The 19,333-nt window shown below is 39.6% G+C and overlaps 1 protein-coding gene across 5 annotated transcripts in view; it reads left to right on the forward strand.

Moving 5' to 3' along the window:
• LOC115093936 (arf-GAP with GTPase, ANK repeat and PH domain-containing protein 1) overlaps nt 1-19,333 on the forward strand; it is a 1,595,449-nt gene that overhangs the window by 278,665 nt on the left and 1,297,451 nt on the right. Inside the window, exon 1 of one of the 5 annotated variants that reach the window (XM_029606402.1) lies at nt 449-571. The exons of the other annotated variants lie outside the window; for them this stretch is intronic. The gene's annotated coding sequence lies outside the window, so the exon portion shown is untranslated. Of the gene's footprint in view, nt 1-448; nt 572-19,333 lie in introns of those variants that run through there. 5 annotated transcript variants of the gene reach the window in all.

A 19,333-nucleotide genomic window follows, 5' to 3' on the forward strand; every position in this document is an offset into this window, starting at 1 on the left:
CACAGTTTTTTATGGATTCTGATCTTTTAAAGTTATTTTAGAGGATAAATCCTCTGATTTTGCTATATCTGATACATAGGGTTAAGATAGCCTCATCTGTATGATGGCATTATTTAATTATTTATGAAACACTTAATTGAGAATTCTGATGGGATTTTAGATGGACTATAATTTATGTATCTTGTATATTCCATCTTATTTTCTTTAATATATTGATGTATGTTTTTGACTCTTCCCCCCCCCCCCCCATATTGTTGACTTCATATTGACTTAATTTTTCTTAATTTATTAGTTCTGGTTTGATGTATTTGTTCTGTTATGGAAATTTAATAATAAAATAAACTAGTGTACAAATATTGCTCTGGCTGATAATTGTGCCAGATTACATAAGATTGTCATCTCATCAACATTTTCATTTATTTATATTACACTTTTCAGGCACTTCAGAGTGGATTACATCAAATTGCATTTTTACATAGAGCCATCATATCTCCATAGTGACAGTGACATTATTATGCCACAGTATTATTTATTCTACTTGCAAACTTATTTCTGAGAATCACTGCAGCTGGTAGGTGAACCATCCATTTTGCATTTATTCATATATAATTGATGCCCCTTAAATTACATGGAAAATTCCACTGCATTGGTGGAGAATAGTTTAGATTTCAAAGTTTGATATTTTTGATGATAGCACCAACGTGAACAGTGTTATGAACTAAATCTAATGAGCATTAACTGACCTAGATCAAGACAAGTCAAATGACAAACTTATTACAAATGGCAAAACAGGTTTTCTTTGTTTTTCTTCTTAGGATTGCTCACCTATATTTTAATGTGTGAAACCAGTAAGTTAAAACCAAGCTTTATGAAATTATAAACCAATGTCTGCACCCTATTAGTGGTATTTAGTTCTCTTTGACTCAATTAGTGGGCTTTGGTTTAACATAGATGCTTAAAGTGGGCGCAGAGATGCAGACTTCACTTTATATATTGCATGTGCATAATCAAAAGCCCTGAATCTTGGTAAATAATTCATACCAGTTAGGGTGCTTGCCTCCATTAATGAGATCTCAGGGGCAAAGCTTTCTAGACTATCTATAAAATGGTCTCATCTGTTATGAAGATCCAAACTGATAATTATTTACCAGCTAACGAAATTCTTGTGTTAAGGAAAAGCTTCCTTAGAAATAAATGTATCCTATTAAACTTATTTTATTAATGGTTTCCATATACCACCTATAGAATCATTTAAAGTAATGAATGTATCAGAAGAAAGTAAAATGTGTGGATAGTAACATTGCAAAACTAGGGAATTGGGCATTAGGGTAGGCCAATCTGATTAAGAAATTTAAGTGGTTTTTTTTTTTGGAAGATCTTGGATATTTATTTATAGGGAGAATACTGAGAGAGAGAGAGAGTACAGAAGAAAGAGTCTGCTTAGTGCATGGGGATAGTACATCTTTTCCTCTCTTCAAATGAAATGTTTATTAAAATAAAAAAATGTAAAGAATTTAAAATATTTGCAGCATAGAGGTTACTGTCATTTAGTAGCAAACAGCTTTTCTGCAGATTGTCACTCACTGATCATCAGATAATTTCCTAATATCCTATAGTCAAGTGTTTTATTTTAGTACCCTGGTCATCATGAATTGGGAAAACATAACCTAACAGTTTTTTCCCCCTATGTTTTTAATTTTCAGCTATGTCTAGTTGGATATTATCTTGTATTCCACTGGAATAGCACCATAGACTCAAACTGTAAGAACATTCTGCTCATTGTAGCATAGTCCATTGCTTTCAACTCTGTGTACCTTTATTGTTGAAATCATTTCAGCATATATGAATTCTCAGTTGGCTATTTTCTTGTTATGTCCCAAGAACATTTAATTGTGAATAAAGCAAAAAACCTTTTTTTGGTTCACAGAAAGGATATAACTTATTTAAGATGCATTTAACATTTGTATATTACTAAATTTTGCATACCATAAAGATTAAAAATTAAAGTTTAAAAGGTTTTCTGGTTTTTGGTTGTGGTTCTCCTGAGGATTCCCAGACAGGTAAGGTAGGTAGTATAACATTAATTAATAGCAGAGTAATCCATTTTTCTCACTGACCAGGAATATCTTTTTAAAATTAGATTTTACAATCAATTTTTTTAAATTTAGTATATGGGATTACAGTTTCTGAATAAGTTGCATGCTTGTCTTCAAGTACAACATTTATTTTGTTAAACCTTAAATACCTCTTTAAAAAGAATAAACCTTTTATAAATAAAATATGCAAAATACATTTTTTCCTGCAATTTCTAGGCTTGATATATACCAGGAATACTGCTCCTTCCTTCTTGATTTATTAGAGGACATATTCTCTAATAGGCTGCAGCAATGTTTCAAGGCAGGAACAACCAAAATCTCAGAAAATTCTGAAACAAGAGACCCGTAATGGTTTAATCCACTTTGTCCATGGTCTGTTAGATGAAGTATTGTTATAGAAGTGAAGGATTGATCAATGAATGTGAGTCACAGAAAAAACATTATTGATGCAGCAGGCTGCGAACCAGGGAAGTCAGGGTTTAAATCCTGCTATTCACTCCTTGGGACCTTGGACAAGTCATTTCACCCTCTATTGCCTAAGGTACAAACTTAGGACCTTATTTTAAAAGCATTTACACGCTTAAAATTGTTTACGTTTAAATGCACTTTACCCCTGTAAGTGGGCTTTTGAAAATTGCTACAATATAAGCCATTGAATTGTCCATAAGTATTCATGTGTAAGTGCATTTTAAGCACATAAATGGCTTTTGAAAATTGCTACAATATTGTTATATTTATGCACATAATTTCTTTGAAATTACCTCCTTAGATTGTAAACCCTCTCGGGATAGGAAATAACTACAGTACCTGAACATAATCTGCTTTGAAAGTGCCTGAAAGGCAGAATATAATCTAAACTAAATATAAATCTATTTTGGTGCAATGATTGATATAGAAAGATTTTATTCGTTGATGACCGTAGCAGTCTACTAAGAAAATATTCTGCAACTCTGATTGTAAAATATATCTTTTTTGCTATTGTGCTGTGCAAGAATACTACTGCTGTTTCTCTCAAACAGTACTATTGATGCAGAACGACATCATTAAAGGCAAATAGGAGTGGCAGAATAGCTTAGTGGTTTGAGCAGTGGGGCAGTTAACCAGGGAAGCCAGGGTTCAAATCTTGCTGCCAGTTCTTATGATCTTGAGCAAGTAACTTCATTCTCCACTGTCTCAGGTACAAACTTTCTGCTTTATTCTCATTCTGTGTCTATGGAAAAATACCTTAATGAATAAGGCCCTTAGATTGTAAACCATCTGGGGTTAAGGAAATATCTACAGAACCTGAATATAATGTACTGAAGGAATAATCCAAATTAAGTATTGCCAAATTAAAATGGCACCTAGCATGTTTTAAGGTATTACCTAAATAGGCTAATTAAAGCAGAATAATGCTGGAATCATCAGAAAGAGGACTGTTTATATGCTGTCCAGTTCATGTAAAATAGGAAACCTACTTTTGTGAGTTTATTTATGTATTTATTTATTTTTAAGAGGACATTGTTCTAAAATGCAAACACTGCACATTTTGATATAGTAAACAATATGGCTGAATACCAAAAGCCTTTTATATTCAATTTTTGTACAAGTGTAGGATTTCAAACTAGCCAGATGACCTGGTTGCATGTCTGGCCATTTTATAGATTTGTGTTTTTTCTTCTAGATCTGGTTCAGAGAAACTGTAGTCACATTTTATAGCCTCTGAGAGCAGTTAATCTAACTATTCTGCTACAGTAATACCTATAGGTGCTATTTAGGATGCATGTGTACTGAAGGGAAGTGAGATCTGTGGTCCTCTGAGTGTGTCTTTGACAGGGCTATAGAGGGAAGATCAGGCCTAACTGGGGGGAGAAAACCTTGGCAGATAAAAATTATTCATCATGGGACCCTCTCATCATGAATGCTTTGGGGTTGGGGCAGGTTCTGCCTAAACTTCCATTGTGGAGGAAGCTAAACCAGGTTCCCCTGCCCCACACAAAAAAGATACAAAAGGTATGTTCCTATTAAAAGTATGCTAGTGGTGCCTATCATGAAACTCGGCAATTACTGCTAGCATGCCATCAGGGTCTCCTGGTTCGTAGCCCACTGCTAACCACTAGGCTATTCCTCTTCCCAAATGCCAAACGTTAACGCATGCATTAATGCCATAACTCATGCAATAATCGTGTTACTGCACGGCACAAATAGTAGTCAACTATTTATCTCTCTATAGGAGAGCCAGCTAATAGCTCAAGGTGAGGTGTTGGTGGAAGGTTAGTGTTTAGGGGCCAGTTTTATATGCAGACTGAGACATACGAACCACACAGTACACCTTGGTGAAGATTTGACATCATTTGGAGTGAGCAAAGTCTCACAAAGATGATATTTCTACAATGTTCTCTTGCCCTAACTTGATAGTGCCCTGTTTATAGAGTCCATCAAGCTAGGGCTAGTCAACATTGTAGAAATCTCACTCTGCATGCAGAACTGGCCCCTAAAACCTAAACTTCCACCAACACCTCACCTTGAGCTATTAGCTGGCCCTCCTATAGAGATATAAATAGTTGACTACTATGAAGGCCTTATAAATAGGCTCGCACTCTCGTGCTCTCTCTCCCCCCCCCCCCCCCCCAGTAATAGCTATTGCACTTTGTTGTGAAATAGAAGTATCACAGGATGTGAAAACTTTATGCTATGTTAGCGCGCGGTACAGTAATTCTAAAATTACTATAAATGCCCCTTTTTCTTACCACAGGCGTTATCCATGCATTGTGTTAGCATTTTGATGAATCTAGGGGTATATTCTTAAATCGCACCAAAGTATGCTGTTTTGCCTATGATATGAAATCACAAACATAGGACATGATCGCCCCATTAGGTGTTCTTTACAAGAATTCCTAAAAATTGTAATTCTCTTTCTATGTTGTTTTGAGTACTTCCCCCATTTCTGCATTTTATTTTATAGGGAGGCGTATTGGGATCCTTAGAACCAGCTGTAATGAGTACTGTTACCAGCCCCCTACAACTGCAGAAACAGCAAGTTATACAGTGACTTTAAAGGGTTCATTCTTTTTTTCACACCTATGCCTTCCTGCATGCTCATCCTCAATCCTCACAATGCATTGGAAGAGCATTATAAGATATCCTACCATTCCACTAGAGCATTTTTAGAATGTGCCTTTTTTTGAAATGAACCATGGTGGTAGCAGATTACTCTTTTTATTCCAGGAGAGGTATTCGTTATGCTGAATTCTGCATTTTGTGACTATAAGACATGGTTTGCCTGTATCTGAGGCCCAGGTTAAAGTCAGGTGTTAAGGGGTCTTCTCTCCAAGTGAGAATAGGGATGGTGTCTGGAGGAAGCCAGGGGTCTGGGTAAGCAGTGGCTTGGAAGTAAACTCACAAGGTTCAACACCTGGTTGGTGTTTTAACCCAGTACTGTGGCTGTTCCCCCCATGGGTTGAACAGCCTGGAGGTACATGCCACAGCTGATACTTGGTGATCTGTTTTCACTTAGATTTTGGGATTCTGTCCTATCTTGGCTCTCTTATTACTTCTACTGTCGCACTTAGTGTTTCCTCTGCCGGATCATCCTCTGTTGCCATCCCACTATCAATTGATATGCTCAAAGTTTTGTCCTGGGCCGCCTTCTCTTCTCTATGTATACTAATTCCCTTGAAGATCTGATTTTCATCTCATGGCTTTCAATACCAACTTTATACTGATGATCCCCAGATTTATCTCTCTAGACCAGAAATTTAATCAGGAATCAATTTCTACACCTCAACCTGCTTGACTGACATTGCTGCTTGGATGTCCTACTGCCACCTTAAATTTAGCATGGCCAAGACAGAGCTTCTTAACTTTCCTCTCAAACCCACTTCCCCTCTTCCTCCTTTCTCTGTTTCTGTGGATAACACTGTAATCTTCCTAATTCCCTCAGCCCATAATCTTGGAGTTATCTTGGACTCCTCTTGCTTTCTCTACACATATCCAAAGCACTGGTAAAATGTTCTGTTTCTTTCTAACATCACCAAAATCTCTTCCTTTCTGACCATGCTACCAGAACTCTTATCTACCCTCTCATCACTTATTGCTAGACTGTTCCAAGCTTCTCCTGACAGGTCTCCCAGTAAGCCATCTCTCTCCACTACAATTATCCTAAATTTAGTTGGTGACTTATCTTTCACCAAAGTCACTACACCCATATAACCCTAAGTCACTGTATTGGCTGCATATAATTCAAGCTCTTCTTACTTACTTACAAGAGCCTTCACACTGCCTTCCTCATTACCTCCCCTTTCTTATTTCTCTAGACACCCCTCCTTGTACACACCACGCATCAGGCAAGTTGCTACAATTTATGCTCTTCTCCTGTACCCTAATTCCTGACTCTGTACTTTCCATTTGGCTGCACCATATGCTTGGAATAGACTTCCTGAGTTGCTGCATAGTGCTTCCTCTCATCTTATTTAAATCTCATCTAAACCCCCCTCCTTTTTGAGTCTGCTTTTAAATCTTTAATCCCTGATTGTCCTGCTTGCAGCCTCATTCATTTTTTACCATTTTCTTAAATGAAATTCCCCAAGTCTCTCTTGCCCTGTGTATTTGTTTTGATTAGAATATAAGCTCTAGAGATCATAAATTATTATTTTTTGTACAGTACTGCATTCATCAAGTAGCACAATAGAAGTGTTTAGTAGTAGTAATAGATCTGTGAAGTACCTGTGGGTACAGATCGGTCAAGATGTGGGCCTAGGCTTGGATCAGAAATCTGGTGAGGATTCGAAATTAAGGGCTAGTGACTGACGACCAGTGAAGGTGTGTCAAGTAATTCCTCCTTATATACAGCTTCCAATCAGACCATACCCAAGAGTGAGTCTAGAGTGAGTTTCCAAGGACATGGACTGTCCCTGCTGGATAGACTAGATAATTACTACCAGAGTATTCAAGATCATGCAGTCCTGGCTAATCCTGAGTCTGTCCCAAACTCCAAGGCTGGCTGAGACATTTAATCAGTGGATGATCTCTGCTTCAACGGCAGGGGAGAAAGTTTGACACTTCACGCATATCCAGCATAGCCCTCTGCTTCAACAGCAGGGGAACAAGACTGATACTTCACTTTCAGTGCAAAGCCAGCATAGCTCTCTGCTTCAACGACAGGGGGGAATGAAGAAAGGTGGATCTATATTCAGGCAACAATCAACAAGGACTGAATTACATAGTCTGGATAAACAGATAAGCATGGGTGTAGCTTGCTTATTGCAGTGGATAATACCCCTAATTAATTAAGCTATTTCACTTAAATGCAGTTCCAACACTGCTCTCTACATTAATGGCGGTGGTGGAAGGGAAATAGAATAAAAAAGGTTACTAAGAGCCAAGAGAAACAGATAAGTATGTGAAAGGAAAAAAAAAAGTGCGTAAGCTTGCCGGGCAGACTGGATGGGCCGTTTGGTCGTCTTCTGCCTTCATTTCTATGATTCTGTAGGAAGTGAGGCATAGACAATATGAATATGTCCCTTGAAACTTGATATAGGACTGTTAAAAGGCTTGGGCATGAAAAATTTGGCATCTGGAGTTAGACTGTATGTGGAGTGGCATTAGGAGAGATACTGCTATTGTCACTAGCAGGGCCCAGTGAGTAATATGGCTGCTGCCACTGGTCAGGCTTGCTGAAAGAAATGGCTGCTGTTGTTGGTGAGGCCTGGGATAAGATTCAAGTTCCACTGGGAAGAAATGCTACGGTCCAGGGTTTTTCTTTATTTAAAATATTTATAGCCAGCAACTATAAATGGAATGGCTGGAAGGGAGGAAACTGGAAGAGTGCTTAAAAGAAGTAAAAACTTGCAGGAGGGGGAAGGAGGCAAAAAAATAAATAAATAAATAAAATGTAAAAAAGAAAAATAGATCAAATAAATAACCCCTAGAAGAATAAGTACAAAAAAAGAAAACAAATTCCCTAGCACTTAAAATTGACTGGCACCTACATTTTCTTAAAATGTACCCATCCCTGCTTATACTTTTGTTAAGAACGTAAGAAAAGTCATGCTGAGTCAGACCAAGGTCCTCCAAGCCCACTATCGCTTCTCAGATAGTGGCCAGTTTTGATCGCAAAACTGGAGGTCCAGTTATTGCAGTTCTTCAGTTGAGTAAGTAAAAGAAGGTGAGAACTTTCCTTGTTCTTAAATATTGGACTTGAAGGAATGATTTGCAAGTTGGAAAGAATGTTTTTCTGATGTATATTCATGGTCTAACGGGGCTGATGTACCAAGCTGCACATAGTTTGCAAACATGAATGTGTGTTAAAATGCCAAATAGACCTTGTCACCATGTTTGAGAAATTTTGTCTATTATTTAGCCTTATAACATGACACATTTTCTATTTTCAAAGCAATTCCAAAACCTATGTAAATTAATTTAATGAGCTGAAGAATTATGCTAATCAGCTCAGTAGTGATTCTGTGTAAGCTCCACATACTTTCCTTTTGGAACACGATCCATTCAACTCCTAGACAGTGGTGACATCTAAATCTCACAAAAACTCTTAAACTATGTAAAACTTAACACTTCTGTCTTACACAGCTCTTTTGCAAAAATAAAATGTCTTGAATTTTGTGCAGACTTCGTTGCAGTATTGTCGCTTGCAAGGTAATTTGCATACTATTAAAATGAGCTCACAATGCACAATACATTTTGTGTATTATCGGACCATTTCTCTGGAAAATTACACTGCTTAGTACATTAGCCCAGTGGTTCTCAACCTTTTTTTGGCGGGGACACACCTGACAGATGGTTCTCACATGTGTAACACACTGAACATGTGACCATCACGAGGCTAAATGTAAACATGCACTCTGCATCCACAGGAATCCCCTCAACCCCCAGCAATGAGTGCAGAGCAGATCTAGAGCATTACCCTGTACAACTCTCCATACAAAAAAGATATTCTGGTTCTGATGACATCTCAGTAAAAGCAAAACAAACTCCCTTTACTACCAGGTACAATAGCCTTCCTTATGAAAAGACAGTAATTTACCACTAATGCATATCCTATTGAGAAAACACAACAAATAAAATTGATATAAATGCCTAAATGCTAGTAAAATACCTCACCTCGGTCACACACCCAGAACTGACCTTCACCAAGTACAGAAAAACCACAAATTATAAATATGGAGACAGAAACTGGAATGGAAAACCAAAAAAGCCACTCTGCATGCAGTGCAAACCTGGAGAAATGGAAATAGAAATACAGCACCTAACAGACTATCAGGATTTGCAATAATGCACACAAACTAACCTGCACAAAATTACACCTGTATTATGGAACACATTCAACACAGTAACAACCCTGTCTAAGAAAATACAACTATTAAACCAGGCCCTAAACACTAATATATTTCCTATTGGTTAAACAGAATAAGCCAAGCTGCTATAGAGCCCCACACAGAAATAAATGTAAAGCTATACTAAAAGTGTTACAAAACAGCTGCTGAACAGAATAATATCCAACAATTAAAAACTCATCAAAATTATTAAAACATGTCCAAATATCAATAAAATATTTCAAAACAGCAGACATCGCATAATACCCAATGATTAAAATGGCAGTCAATCAAGACAAATTTAAAAAGCCACCTTTAACGTACCCTCTCCAGCAACTCTCCTACTCCTTTCCCTTCTAGGCCAATAGCACTCACCAGAAGTAGCAAGGGCTGCTGAAGCTCTGTCCTCACAGTCTTCTTTCTTAGAGCCCACAACCAGCCACACCTCCCTCCCCCCCCCCCCCCCAATTAGACCCCACGACCAGTCTCTGACTCTCTCATCTTCCTGACCAGTCTCTCTCATACGCACATTAGTCATCTTCCTGACCAGTCTCTCTTTCTCTCACACAGAAACACATCACCTCCCTGACCAGTCTCTCTCTCAATCACACTCATGCTCTCTTATATACAAGCTCTCAATCACACACAAATGCTCTCGCACCCATGCACGCCAGCTCTCACCCAGGCATCGATTCACACCCACAAGCTCTCACCTAGGCTTCCATTCACACCCACACATACATCTCTCTCACCCAGGCACTCATTCACACCCACACCCACAAACTCTCACCAAAAACAACTACTTCCTTCACTGCAGGGATGGGCTCTAGTTCTGCCGTGGCTTTACTCTGGCAGGCTTTCTTTTTTCGCCACCACTGGGATGGGCTCCCGTGGTGGCCTTAGTCAGGGTTGGGATTCCTCTTCGCCGCCACTGGGACGGGCTCCCGTGGTGGCCTTAGTCAGGGTCGGGATTCCTCTTCGCCGCCACAGGGATGGGCTCCCGTGGTGGCCTTGCTTCGTTGGGGATCGACACTGCCATTCCTCCCACCCCATCCCTGGGCTATGCGATGCCTGCCTTACTGGCCAATCAAAGGTTTCCTCTCTTCCTACTCCCACTGGCAGGTAGAAGGGAGGAGGCTTCCGATTGGCCTGCGCGGGGGTAGGCAGAAAGAAGGAGGCTTCTCATTGGGCAGTGGGGGTAGAAGAAAGGAGGCTTCCAATTGGCCCGCGGGGGCTGGAAGAAGGGGAAAGTACAACGGGGCACCAGGAGACGTGACACCCCTGCCGGTGTTTGGTGACACACTGGTGTGTCGCGACACACCGTTGAGAAGTGCTGCATTAGCCCATTTGCTGCTCATCTCTGTTTCAGAGCATGGTATAATTGAGGTGGGAGGAGACACAGTTCTCTTAAATTCATTCTTTGCCGATTTCTCATATCCCATCCTCTTCCTGATGGTGCTGTTTGGCGTTATATAAGTTATGATTTCTGTCCTTTATATGAAAAAGGTATGAAAAAATATACCAACAATGTATGAGCTGCATGCCATGGTGCATTGTGGCAATGTGCATCAGCAGCTTGGGCTCCCAATGCAGGCTTGGAGTGAGCTAACGCTGTCGCCTATGGCACCGCTTCCATTAGAACTGCTGACGTAGAAGGTAAATACTTCGGGTACCCATGCAACCCTGCCACAGACTTCGAAGCACTGCCCTTACTTATATGGGCTTTGGTGGGCGTGGCAAGTTTGTTCTTTGGCTTCGCAGCCATTATGACTGATCCTGGTCAGGTTGATGAAGCATACCTGTGCATCTCCCGATGGTGGGACTCCGGCCCTGGTGAGGAGTGGGGTGATGCAGAAAGGGTGCACAGCTCTGACACTGACGAGCTGGCCGCCTTCTCCCGCGACCTGGCTGTTTTTTGGCTCATTGCTGTTGGGCCCGGAGTGACATGCAGCTGTAGTCTCTGCATGCAGCCTGGTCATCACTTGGCTGTGCACTTCAGATCTCCATCCAGAGGTGTAGGAAAGGCTTGCTGCCGTGTTGTGTATTCTAGAGTAAATCTTTTTGTAGATCGAGTTAAGGACACCATGTCACAAACCCGTGATTATTGTACAACGCTCCAGTAGCTCTCCACACTTGTTCCAGACCCGGCCTTCTCCTCCAGCTATCCAGGTAGGAGGCACTTTTACCTGAGGAGACACTATCCTCTGCCCTCTGTCCTGTGCTTAGCAGGCCCCTCGTAACTGATCCCGACAGCAGAAGGTGCCTAAGCCCCAGACGACATCCCAGCCAACACCTAGGATGGGGTTTGACTGGACAATGGGGAGAGCATAGCTAAGTTTCCAGAACCCATGCTGCAGGACCTGCTGGTCAGGAACAGGCTACAATTCTTTTTTTTTTTTTTTTTTAATTCTTTATTTATTACTTTTTCTAAATGTTTACAATAAACAAAACATTTAAGAAATCTCATAATGACTGAGTCCTTAATAAGAAACAGGAAAAATATTGTTTTCAACCTAACATTTAGCATACAATTCAGTCATTATTATACTTAAGGAAATTCAAGTGAGTCTCAAGATATTTGAACGGATATAGAAAAAACATTAGTCAAGGAAAAATGCATTGTCAATACTCTACTAATCATATAAGCCGATCATTTTCCTGCTAGGAGATCCCTAAGACCTACTGGCTCTGTGAATGTGTAGGTATTCCCCTCTAACTTAACAGTACACTTGCATGGATATTTTAAATTAAAATATCCACCTTTATCTATTACTTCTTTCCTATAAGATAGAAATTTCTTTCTGCGTAATTGAGTCGTCTTAACTAGATCTGGAAAGATCCATACTCTTTCCCCATAGAAAGTACTTGATCGATTTCGAAAAAAGGATTTCAAAACGTTTTCCTTATCAGTTGCAAAAGCAAACTGGATTAATAATGTTCCTCGTTCTTTAACAACCAAGTCTTGTTGAGACTTTTGCAGTAAATCAGATAAGTTTATAGAACTATTTTGAACTACCTCTAATTCTAATTTTTCCTTTTCTTTAGCGCTCTCTACAAGTTGTTCTTCTCTTAACACTTTCTTCATGATCCCCAAATAAAAAGCTTTCACTATAACTGGTAAACATTTCTCTGGTATTTTTAATATCTGCAACATATATTCCCTAGGCTACAATTCTATGCGAATTGGTGGCCCAGTGTAACCTCCAACATGTAGGTCCTCGGCATTATCTGGAGAGAATTCAAATTATACCTTCTGGGTGTCCTACCAAATTGCTCTCTGGACCCATATTTGGGTCAAGCAGTACATCAGGAAATGCTGATCACAAAGCTGTATTCCTCTTAACAGCTAGAGCAGTTGACCCTGTTCCACCAGGGTAGAGACTGCAGGGATTCTATTCCAAGTACTTCCTGATTCTAATGAAAACAGGGGGACTCCATCCTATCCTAGACCTCAGGGCCTTGAACAAGTTTAGCAGAAAAAAAAAGTGCAAGATTGTTTCCTCAGGCACCTTGATCCCTTTTCTGCAAAAAGTGAACTGGTTATGCTCTCCTGATCTCAAGGATGTGTATACTCACAGCAAGATGTTCCCTAGTAACATGAAATATCTGATTTGTAGTGGGAAACCCACATTTCCAGTCTCGTGTTGTTATTTGGGCTTACTTCTGCCCTGCATATATTCACAAAATGCCTGGCCATGATAATGGCACACTTGTGTCAGCTGGGATGCCCATCTTTCACTGTTTGAGCAATGTGCTGGTCAAGAGCATATTTTGGGCAGGAGCCAAGGAATCCATGTGCCTGTCCATCTAGGTTTTGGAGTTCTAGGGTTCATCAGCTACTTCGTCTCATCTCTGCTTATTGCCTTAATTGGAGTTTATAGGAGCTCTGCTAGATATGACTACAGCAAAAGCCTTCCTCCCATAATAATGAGCTACCACCTTGTTGGCCATAGTGGAAGAGGTTCAAAAGAGCAGAAATCAACTTGGCTCGTATTGAGGCAGTTGGGCCATATGGCCATAGTGTTGCATGCTACTCCCATGAAATCTCTGTACATGACAAGTACCTAGTGGACCTAGAGTTCACAATGGCTTCAGGCCACTCAGAACCTCTGGAACTGCATCCACATCAGTCCACCACTATGGGACTCCCTGTCCTGGTGGTGGGAACATTCTAATCTGGTTCGGGGAGTCACTTTCCAAATTCCTCACATTCAAATTGTCCTAACCATGGATGTGTCTAGCCTGGTTTGAGGAGCTCATATCAAGGAGCTCTACACTCGGGGCTCTTAGTATGCTGGGAATTTCATTATTTGAAACACTTCCTGGTGTTCTGGGGATTTTGGTACACTGGGCTTTCAGAGACCAGCTGTCCAACAAAGTTGCCCTTGACTAGCCGGGCAATCAAGCAGCAATGTACTATATCAACAAGCAGGAAGGAACAGGCTTGTACTTCATGTGTCACGAGGATGTCCAGCTATGGTCCTGGGCTATCTCTCGGGTGATGATGATCTGAGCTACTTATGTGGCTATTATGGAGAATGTGTTGGAAGACTAGTCTGAGTTGGTCCTTAAAACCCCATGAATAGTCCCTGGACCAAGGGGTGGTAAATCAGTTCTTTCACCTCTAGGACACCCCGGATGTAAATTTGTTTGCGGTTCCTTGGAACAGAAAGGTTCCTCTCTTCTGCTCCATTCACAGGGCATTTACAGCAAGCTAGCCTCTGATGTCATCCCCCTTCATTGGGGCCAAGGACTTCTGTACGCGTATCCTCAAGTTCTACTGGTAGGAAATACTTTGTGGAAGCATAAGGAGAAATTTTCTAACAATGAACTAAACTTTATGCGGCGTGAATCCATGTCATGATACAGCATTGTTCATACAGGGATATTTTCTAATTATGAACTAAAACTTTTTGCGGCTTGAATCACGTTGTGACACAACTGTGTTTAGAGAAGGATTCATACAGTAACGAGTCGAGAGACAACATTGAAAGACATTGTTTTGATTGCCTTCATGAGGAGAAAGTTGGGATTCGATGTAATAACTACTGCAAAGGAGGCAACCTTTCTTCAGTGATGGACTTTTAAAGTGAAAGTTGGTTAGTTTTGTGAGGAGGATTTACCCGTGATCTAGGTTGTATACATAGCAATTATAAATAAGGCATTAAGTAGAGTAACTGAGGATCCTGAGAGGGTTTCACTCTGAAAGGAGACATATTGTGAAAATGAAATTAAATAGAAATGTTGAATGTTTTTAGGGTTTGGGAACAGGGAGTGAGGTATGACTATTGTATGTATATGGTTTGAGTGTAAATGAGTACAAATGTATGAGGGGTGTTTTTTAACATCATGTGATGTGATTCAACTTTGTGAACATTTGAATATTTAAAAATTTATAAAATGAAGATGTTGAGTAAATAATGATTATGTCTTTACTTTAAGTGTTGAAATATTTATGAATCAGTGAGCATTAATTGATAGCCTGTCTTTACATTTTTCACAGTAGCATATTTAAAACAAATCATAGGAAATTTTTTTTCACTCAATGCATAATTAAGCCCTGGAATAAAAATTGCTAGAGGGAATGGTTAAGGCAGCTATTGTATCTAGGTTTAAAAAAAGGTTTGGATCAGTTCCTGCCACTACTTATCCCTGGGTATTAGCAGTATGGGATCTGCCTACCATTTGAGATCCTGCTGGGTTCTTGTGGCCTGGATTGGCCACAGCTGGAAATAGGATAATGGGCTTAATGGACCTTCAGTCTGACCCAGTAAGCAGCTGCAGTTCATGTTGTCCCATTCACTCAGTTGCTTATGAGGGGCATACAATGGTGCCTTTGGTGTCAGTGGGACCAACTGAGTCAACCACTGGCTGAGCACATCACCAGCTGAAATGCAGACAGCTATTTGATGTTTGAAGCCATTAATTCTGGATGTCCCTGCTGGAGCCATCTCATCAAGTGACTCTATCTATTGATGCCTTCACCTTAAGGTGGGGAGCTCATAGAAATATAGCTTGATCCCAAGAGACCTGGTTCTTTGTAGAGTCATCTTCAGATCTTCCTCTTAGAGCTATGGGTCATTCAGTACATGTTGAAAGCTTTCTCTCATCTAGAGGGTTTTTTTGCCCTTTGTCAAGAACCTCCGGATGGGGAAAAATAAGTGTGGGAGCTTGCTGTGCAGATTGGATGGGCCGATTGGTCTTTTTCTGCCGTCATTTCTATGTTTCTCTCAGGATCTGGATGTGGGCTATATACAACAGAGCTCATCTGCAAGCAACATACCTTCTAGGATCCAAAACATTCTGATGGACTGCCTTAATTGAATCCTACTTCCTTATAAGTGGTCGCTGGATCGGCAGGCAGTCTGTTAGATCTTTAGAGTCGCCGACAATTGACTTGTTTGCTACAGCGAGCAATAGAAAAGTCAGAAAGTTTTGTTCCATGCTTCCAAGCAGGATCAGCTCAGCTCCCAATGCTTTTCTGCTGCATTGGAATGCAGATCTATATGAATATCCTCTGATCCTGTTAGCCACAAGGACAGAGAATAATTCTCATTGCTTCAAAATGGCCAAGACAAGTGTGTTTTCCTATCTGCTGCGGTTGTCTAAACAACCTCCAATTTCATTGAGTATGACACCATTCCTCATCAGTTAGGATGAGGGTCAACACTGACATTGGAATCTGTTGTCTCTAGCCCTTTTGTCATAGATAATTAACACATGGTGGTTTTCTCTCTGCTCATTCCTAAGGAAGTGGAAGAGATCTTCATCACAGCAAGGAAACCTTCAACAAGGAAGGCTTACAATTTCAAATGGAAGAGATGTTTGGTCTGTTGCCAATCTGGCTCTTTGGATTTGTTTGCTTTGTTGCCCAGGGACCTGCTCCACAACTTATTTTCCCTTTCTTCATCAGGACACAGCTCACCCTTAGTGAAAATAAATGTTAAGTGCCATTGCAATGTATTATCTACAGGTGCTTCAGTTTCTACTCTATCCTCTAGTATCCAAATTTATGAAAGGAGTTTGGTACTCTAAGTCTTCGGTGCCTGGTATCTTAATATTGTTTTAACCCAACTTATGAAGCCTTCATTTGAACCTTTGGAGTGAGCTCCTTTAAAGTTCCTCACATGGAAGTGTTTCTACTAGCCATCATATTGTCTCAAAGTGATAATGACTGTTTTGCTGGAATCTGCACTGGACAGCTATTTGGAAATTGCAGATGTAAGAACAGGTAAATAAATGAAATAGGTCAGTGAGTTACAAGCGTTGGTGGACTACTCACTTTCTCTTTAGTTTTTCCTCAGTCAGGTTGCCCTTCGTACTCACCCTAAGTTCCTTCCTAAAGTGATGTTGGATTTTCAAATAAATAATAATCAAGAACAATTGCTCACTTACATTCTATTATTAATATTAAATTTTTGCTGGTTTTTTTTTTATTTTTATATATAAATAAATATTTAAGTAAACTGCATCAGCAAGCCAGTCAGCGCATCTCATGAGAATCAGAGAGCGCTCGGTCTTCTCAATCACTTGCAGTTACTTTTGAGATTAAATTCAAAATTTTTGTTCCAAAACTTTTTTTTGACTTGCCGTTATAAATTAATGAATTCACATTCACTGCAGTGTAACGTAGACGGTGAAACAAGACTAAACTTGAAGGTTTTTACTTGGTGTCATAAAAGGGGCTTTACTTCGGCCGGAGTTTCGCTGTAAACAGCTTCATCAGGAGCCAGAAGATTTTCCAAATACACGGTGTCTACCGACACAAAAGTGTGCTAAAGCTATAATTCCGTCTTGTGCAACTGAGCAGGTTTACGTGAACTTCTTTAATCTTGTGTGTCATTCACATCCTCTTTCTGTCACTTATACCAATTTCGAGGTTCGGACCATCCGGTCTCTTACTTCATCTCAGAAAATGGACAGAGAACAGGAACACCATCAAACCAGATCACGGTTTAATTTAATCTCAAAAGTAACTGCAAGTGATTGAGAAGACCGAGCGCTCTCTGATTCTCATGAGAGACGCTGACTGGCTTGCTGATACAGTTTACTTAAATATTTATTTATATATAAAAAAAACAGCAAAAATGTAATATTAATAATAGAATGTAAGTGAGCTATTGTTCTTGATTATTATATATTTGGTTTTCCCCTTTTTTCTTTGGACTTTCCATTTGTGGGCAAACTCTGCTCTTTTGTTTGGATTTTCAAATAAACCAAGCCATTGAATTCCTACTTGCTTCCCAAGGCTGCACACTCATAAGGTTAAAAGGCTCTTCGTTCTTTGGACTGTAAGAACCTGGGATTACTATTTTAAAAGGACTCTGCCTCATCAAAAAGTTTCTCAGTTGTTTGTTTCCTTTGATCCTAATAGACTGGGAGTGACAGTTGCCTCAAAAATTCTGTCATATTGGCTAGCCTACTTGTCATGCACTGTTATACACTAGCTGGTTTACAAGTCAGACTTTATCAAGGCTCATCAAGTGAGAGTATCATTTCAGTGGCACATCTAAGGACCACCTCGATTGAAGACATCTGCAAGCTGAAACTTGGTAGTCTATGCACACCTTTACATCACAGTATTGTCTGGACAGTTTTGCATAACCTGTTCACCTTGTTGTAGTCCATGCTTCATTGATAGAGTCAGGTTGCTTAATTGTATTTGTTCTGCTCTGCAGTCTTCTGCTTGTGTCGCCCTATGTGTCATAGATAATTCAGCCTTGCATGTTGATGGAGAAAGCACGTTTTCTTACTTGTAAACAAGATTCTCCATAGAAAGCAAGATGAATTAGCCATGCTTATTCCTGCCTTCTTTCCTGAAAAGTCTACTACCTCACTAAAGTTTGCAGACCTCTGAAATTGACTGATGGACTCAAGAGGCAGCACATGTGGGAACCACTTTGCATGCTTAGTAAGCTTTTATTAAGCTCTGAGAGATAGGTCTGTTTGGTGCTGTCACCCATGTGTCATCGCAATTTTTCCTGATGTCTATGAAGGAACTCTGTTTACAGATAAGCAGACTTGCTTTTTCAACTTAATCACTCGCATGTATTCCCTTGACATTCATGAATTTTCTTGAAAATAGTACATTTAATCTAATATAAATAGGTTGTTCTGAGATGCCTATATTTAAAATGTTTTTCTTTTTGCAATAGGGAGAGCTACATTTAATACTCTAGGCTAGAGCCCTAATTGCTCACAAGACATAGTTTGGAATGCATGCAACTGTAACTCTTCCTCCGTATACCAATTCAATTTCATGTTATCAAGTGACGTGACAGGTAGTGAAAGGCAGTGATAATCTACATGATAATGTTACTCTTAGTAATAATGTTTTGGAAACATTTAATATGGTGGTCTTTAACTGATTTTGAGATGGGTCCCTTGCTAACTATATTGGCTTGCATGTTTGAGCTGATCTAATTTATTACCAATTATTTTGCCACCAATTGACCTGAAGTATGTGGTTCAAAACACACACAGAGCATTAGAAAATCAATTCTGTGAGTTACTATTGATCCATCAACTGCATCAGAGGCCAAGATGAAAATAGTGCAACAGGCAATGATACTATCATTTAGTTTATGGGCTGCTTTTCTGTTTGCTAATTGAAGAGTCTATTCTCTATGGGATTGTAATATACATTTGTGATTTTCTTTAGTATCTTTCAGTTGTCATCTTTATTTCCATTAAATGTTAATTGTTTTAAAGAATATGTTCTGTGCCAGCAAAATATAGTTTCCTCTAAGCTAAAGATTTCTGCAATGGGTATAGAAGAGCTCTCTATATATTCTTGAAAGAAAATAAGCTTTAAAAATATTTGAATTGAAATCTAAAAGACTTGCTTTCTTCTATGATTTATTTAAAAATTTTGTATACCGTCATTCCTGCGAATGACGGTATATAGATTCCGTGATCTTTGACTCTTAG

Source organism: Rhinatrema bivittatum, chromosome 6 (genome assembly GCF_901001135.1).
Source record: "Rhinatrema bivittatum chromosome 6, aRhiBiv1.1, whole genome shotgun sequence".
Classification (NCBI taxonomy): Eukaryota; Metazoa; Chordata; class Amphibia; order Gymnophiona; family Rhinatrematidae; genus Rhinatrema; species Rhinatrema bivittatum.